Raw genomic sequence first — 6,532 nt, 5'->3', positions numbered from 1 at the left:
GAGAGGAGGGCCACAGAAAGAGCAGACTTCTTTTCACTGGGCACAGAGGCCTGTTGTGAGAGTGCAGGAGACAGGATGCAGCCTCCCAGGCTGAAAGCACCCACCATGCTGTTAAAGCTGGTTTTAGGGCTCCTCTCTTGGTTTTATATTTATTTTGGAATAGGACCCAGGAGTCCTGGTTTCTAGTCTCCTGTCTTACTACTCGACCCCTCTCTTTCCACTGCTTTGGCTTAAGCTATCCGGTTGAAAGCTGGCTCATGTTTTGCTCAATCAGACTTTTTTTTTCTTGCTCTGTCAATCTCTCTCTCTTTCCTGATGTCCGTGGGTGTCTGGAGGTGCTGAGGGGCCGGTGAATGCCTGTTTCTGGGAGGTGTGTTCAGGGTGGCAGGCACGCTTGCTTTTGGCCATGTGCTCTGCTGCCTTTCAGCTGGAGACAGAAGAAGATGTTGGATTGTGTTTTTGATGCTCAGACTTTATGGATTTTTTTTCCCCCCCAGAAAGAGCCAAGCACAGCCAGTGCATTAGAGACCTTTGAAACCCAATGTCTCCGAGACAATGCACAGCAGAACACCAGCAAAGAGTGCTGCTCTGTCTGGGACGGATGGCGGCCAGCCCTCACCCGGGAACCACAGTCTGTACTGAAGGGGAAAATTCAGCCGTGTGTCTCAGAGCCTCCCAGGGCCAGGAGGGGATGGGGTGCTGTTTGCAGAGTGTGAGAACAAGCCTGACTTTGTCCTGACAGAGAGCTTCGTGTTCGGCAATAAAACTCCTTAGGTGCTGCACTAGTAGTCAGTTCAGTGCCTTTTTTAGCCTGCCTTTCAAAGCCTCCTCTCCCATGCCAGCCTTCCAGCACTTGTGAACATGGCCTGCTGGACTGAGGTCGCTGAATCCACCTGCCCTGTTGCCCCACCAAGCTGGCCTAGGGGGCTGGTTCCTTAGGTGGGGTGGAGGTGCTTGCAAGAGCTGCCAGCTGGGAGAGCAGGGCTCCCAGAGCCAGGAGGGGCAGCTTCAGGTCCTGCTGATGGACTTGCACAAAAGCAGAAAAATGCACCTTTGAAACTAATGATCCAAGCGCCCTGCTGTAGCTGGAGTAGAAGGGCTTTGAGCAGTGGCCTGGTGTGGGATAGGGGAGGCTGCAGGGAAGGACCGAGCTGCGCACAAGCTGAGCTCCAGAGTGGAATAGCAGGTGGGCTGCAGGTGAGGGTCAAGGTGCCTCATCACAGCCTTGCGGGGGAAAGTCTTGACTCTCCCTGCAGCCAGCACTGGCCCCCTCATTCCCTGAGTGCTACGTTTACCACCGCCCCCCAGGACTCAGCTGAGCAAGAGCGCTGAGACACATGGCACCTAATCAGCTGTTTGCTTAGTCAGCTTGGCAGGTCAGAGATGGAGCGGTTGCCTGCGTGAGTGGGGGTCTTGCTGCGGAGAGGACCGTGTGCCAGTGGATGTAGATTACTCATCCCCACGTGAAGGAGGCGGGTGGAAGGTGTTCTGCATTAGTGCACCTTGAGGAGTGGAGACAATGAAATACTGGTGTGCTGGGGAAAGCTGAGGAGAGGGAGCTGCTGAAGCATGGGCCTGTGGCAGGCAGCTGAAGATGAAACCTCGCATTGCCTTCCAGTGATGGGCTTAATGGGCAGAGGGCAGATTTATGGCACCAGTTAATAGACTGACCTGGTTGGCTGCTGGGCAGCATCAATGGCTTCATGGTCATTCAAATTACTCTGTGATGAAGTGCTCGGTCTATCCATCTCAGAGAGTGATCTTCCTGCCTGCCCGAGGCCATCGCGGCAGTCTAGAACGAGAGACGCCAGATGTGCCCACTGCCCTGGGACAGAGCCACCCCTGCCTCTCTTGCAGAGGGGAGCCGATGAGGTTTCACTCTCCATTTTGGGGATGCACAAGCTGGGGGTGGATTTCTGCTTCATGGAGTTCAGACTAGGGTTGAAATTGGTGCAATAGAGCTTTACCCCTTGCATTTGCTGGCCCATCTCCCCAGCTGAGGCGAATCAGAATAGCTCCACTAAAAATAGCTCACAGAGAAAGCAATGGAGCCTCCTGACCCCACACCAGTGGAAAACCTGACCTTCAGGTTGTCTTTGGAAACACACAGGTGATGTAATGCAATGCTCTGCACCCTTTTCCCACCTAGTCCTGGTCCCAGAAAGCCACAAGAATCACAACCAGATCAGCTGGAGGAGAATGCAAGCTCTTTCCAATCCACATGACAGCATTCAGATGGGGCAAGCGCTTTGAAACCCAAATGCCTTTAATTTCAGTCGGGTCCATTTGGGCAAAAGCTTTCCACCTGCCGCCACCTCTTTGTAAGAGCCTCTGCACCTTATGAAATGTAATTCAGGCTGCTTTTCCCTGCACATTCACAGGAGGATGGATTCTGCTGTCCAGAACAAAGGTGTAAATCTGGAGAGATCCCAGTGACTTAGTTTCAGTGGCTTTGGATTAGCAGTGAGATAAATGGAAAAGCATATGGCCTGGAGCGTGCAGGTCAGCTTTGCACATTTGAGCGTCTCTGGTAGGACTCGGTGAAGGATAAAGTGTTGACTGGTAAAATCTGAGCAGGGTAACAGATAATCAGGAGATCGCTTGACTCTGTCTTTGTACAGCAGGGCTATTATTTAAGGTAACACCCTTTGTAGGAAAATTGTTATGTGTTCTCCATTGGTTCTCTTTGGCTGTCCCATTAGTTATAATTTATTGCGCTGATCTCAGTCTAAAGGATCTCGGTAGCAATTTGTGGAGGACCAGTCAGGTGGGGGAAAAGATCGGATGTGAGCTCAGCAGACAGAAGCTCGCAAGATGCGTCCTCAGCTGTCTACACCAGCTCCCTTTTGATTGTAGTGAAGTTCAAAGCACTGGTCCTCCCCTAGGAGAGAAGTCACCAGATGTAGAGGTTGCAATCCCAGACTTACAGGCACAACACCTGGGAAGTGATTCAGAGCCTGCTGCAGGCAGTGGAAAATCACTGTCTTAGTAGACTTGGGACCAGTCCCCGAAAAACAGATTGGGGTGTCCTGCATACAGTTTTGATGCAGTGCTGCCCCTGCTAGCTTGACTGCAGTGCAACCCTAAAGCCGCCTGCCTGACCCTGGGGCCTGCTTCTCATTGCTCCTGCGGGGCTTCCAGTCAGCGCTCAACCCTGACAAAGCAGCTTCTTCCCCCGACACATGAAGATCCATAGCCTCAGCAGCTGATTATTCTGCTGGAGTCCGTCTCGCTGGTGTGTCCTATTTATTCAGGATTTTGGAGCATTGCCATTCTGAAGCAACCCAGAAAAAATGGGCTAATCCTGCTAGTTTAGCGCAGGCGGCTGATTCCTCGGAGCTGGGAGGCTTGCTCTGCTCTTTTTAATAAGCTGCGATTTTTAACACTGAGTTTGCATCCGACTTCACTGCCGTGCTCCCCGGATTGAACACAAGGGAGTTTCTGTGTGCTGGGGGGATGAGGAAGAAGAGCCTGAGGCAGCTGCATTCTCCTGCCTCCACTTCTTATTACTATTATGTTATTATTATTTGTACTATAAATAAAAAATGAATGGACTCTTTTGCATCGTGTCTGCAGGATCATGGGGCTCTGAGAAGAGAGAGGTGTTTTATCGTGCTTGAAAAGGCTGTCCCAAGGGAGGTTCAGCTCTGATTTTTCAACAGCTGCTTCCCAGCAAAGTTCTTGCTTATTCTTTTTTCTTATTTTCACCCTTCCTCCCCACCCCACCCTTCAGTGAGGTTTCACAGACGCGCCTGGAATTAATGAAGAGGAAAGATGGGTCCGATCTGGGTCTGGATCCCTACACAGCACGTGTATGTGTACATGTGCACGAGTCTGTGTGCATGGCTTCAGGGGCAAAAGGGGCTTCTAGGGATACTGCTGCACTCAGAAGCCCCCATCCCAGAGCTCTGCAGTTCTGATGAGAACGGAGGGATTTTGCCTTTCTGTTTGTTCCCCGGGAATATCGTTGGCAAACTCTTGTTCAAGATATGAATCAGAGCACTCGGTGCCTGGCACCTTAGTAAATGATTCTTCTCCCACCCACCAGCTCTTATGCCAAGGGATCTGTGTTAGCTTCAGTAGGTTTACTCCTGCTGAGTGCAACTGAGCTGCCCCATGCCTGCCCAGGGAAAAGAGTTCGTTGGGGGCAAAGCTCAAAGGATAGATGAAAGTGAGTCTGATGGCTAGCAGCAATGGGAGCCAGATAGATCCCAGCTGTGGGCCACAATAGACCTGAGCCTTGTAGGAAGGGAAACTGGTTTGACAGCTGAAGAACGGGGTGGAGAACCAGGACTCCTGGTTTCTCTCCTAGACTGTGGGAAGGGAGAGTTGTGTAATGGTTAGAGTAAAGAGGTGTTGGGAACGTAGGACTCCTGGGACCATTTCCACCTCTGGAAGGACAGCAGAAGACTTGAAGTCAAGGCTCCTGGGTTCTGTTCCCAGCTACTGATTTACTATGGGACGGTAAAAAAAAAACCCAACCCAAGCGTCCTGCTCTGTGAATGGGATAAGGAGTCTGACTGCATTAGCTCATGTGAGTGTGGGAGCTGCCTGTGCTCACTCTCCCGGACGACGTCTCCCCAGGGCCCCAGGCTGCCAGGTGTGACATACTGAGCTGCTCTCTGCCTTTGCTCTGTGCTTCAGCATGCATTGCCATCACTCCATCTCACCTCCCCCCGCTGGAGCTGGCCCTGCCAGGAGAGCTGTAACCCAACCTGCCCAGGGGCACAGAGGAGCCAGTGCTAACAGGGTTTAATTAGACGGAGACGGTGCAGGGGGTTTCCAGCTCGTTCAGCTCGGCTGTGCCTGCAGCTGGGGGTGGAATTCCCTTGGATGGTGTTTTCCGGAGCCAGAGGCAGCCTGGAGGAAGAAGGGGGAGTGATGCGCTCTGGGATCCATCAATTATCGGGGGAACATTGGCATTAGGAATGAGGCCCAGGCCAGGGTTAAATTAAGTGGAGTGGGCTGTTCCTTTCCTTCATCCTGCCCTCTGCTCACCATCAGGCCCTGTCAGCAGCAGAGCATGGTACCCGCCAGTGAGCTCTTCTAGGGGAGAGTAGAGGGGAGGCTGCTGGTATGTTGAGAGAGGATCTTGCCTGCCTCTCAGGGACAGCCTCTCCCTGGGGGATGCCTGAGCTGCTTGCACCCTGCCTCTGGGTGAGGGGTGCACCAGTCACCATCTCCTCATCTCTGCCCTCTCTAATTCCACCCATGCCTGCAGCACACTGCCCCCATGCAGCCTTCTGGGTCTGTTTCTATCTGGCTGTGTTCGCACTCCCCCAGGACCAGTCTGCCCTTCCTCTGCTGCGTGCTCCAAAGGGAGACAAGAGCCCTGGCTGCAGCAGGTGCTGTCATATGTCAGAGCTGTGGTCCAGCCATCACATTGGGGATGCTGAGGAGGAAGGAGCTTGCCTGTGCCCTGCGTACACAAAGCACCTGAACAATGGTGAGGCAGGGGCCCTTTGTGGGGGCTGGGCGAGCCACTTCCCTCCGCAGATGATTAGCTAGTGCCCTGCAGCAGCGACTTTGATTTCCCTTGCCCCATTGTCTTAGCTTGCATAACTGCAAGTGTTATTAATGCCCATAAAAATATCTTTAATTAAGCTTGGCTCCCATAGCCGAGGAAAATGAGAGCGGTAAATCACCGCAGAGGGGAAAGCAGATGGCTGCAGCCACTAATCTGGGTCGCTGTTGTGGGCTCTGCAGCCACTAGCAGGGAGGGAGTAAGCAAGCAATACTGATGCACCTCGCTGCTACTTCTGCTCACGTCCCCTTGCCCTGCCATATGCTCCTGTCCACTTCCCCACTGCAGGTCTGTGCCTAGGGGCACTCCTAAGAGGATCACAGGGTCTGTGGAGACTGGGGCAAACTGCTTCCTTCCAAGAGGCCTCCGTGCTTGCAGCTGGGGAAGAAAAGGCAGGTCCCAGCCATTGCAGATTTGATCCAGTCCATGGGCTCCTGTGCCCTGAGAACATGCTCTGCTGGGAGACACAGGTGCCTGGTAGTTCGGTGTCACTTGTTTGCTAGGCCTGAAGTGGTGCAGGATGCAGCTCTCAAAGGGATGCGAAGAGATAACAGGGAAACAGTGGGGGGCACGTTGCAGCTGGTCTGACTTTTGGGCTGGCTGTGCCTAATGCTGAGCCTGGCTGAAAGTCACCCGCAGAGCAGCTGGCTGAGTGGCAGAGAGCGCTCTGCCACTTTGTGTCTGCATTGCCCCGGGGCAAATCACTTCACTTCTCTGTGCCTCAGTTTCCTCATCACAAAACCTCTCCACTTCCACCACTGGGCGGGTCTGTGTGACAAATAGATTTAAGATGCTCACACAAGAAACATGAACAAAAAGGCAGCAATTTCTGATGCTGCCCTTATCTGACAAAGGATAGTGACTGCAATAGAAGAGGAGGAGGTGGCCAAGAGGAAGGTGATGACAGCCTAGTTTAAGCAGGAAAGTGCCTGGGACTGGGAATGCCTAGTGGGGCATGCAAAAGGCCAATGCACCGCAGAAGGGGAGAGATGCTGCTAATATCGGCCA

Source organism: Alligator sinensis, unplaced genomic scaffold, assembly GCF_000455745.1.
Source record: "Alligator sinensis unplaced genomic scaffold, ASM45574v1 scaffold98_1, whole genome shotgun sequence".
Lineage (NCBI taxonomy): Eukaryota > Metazoa > Chordata > Crocodylia > Alligatoridae > Alligator > Alligator sinensis.
Note: the sequence above shows the minus strand (reverse complement) of the source record.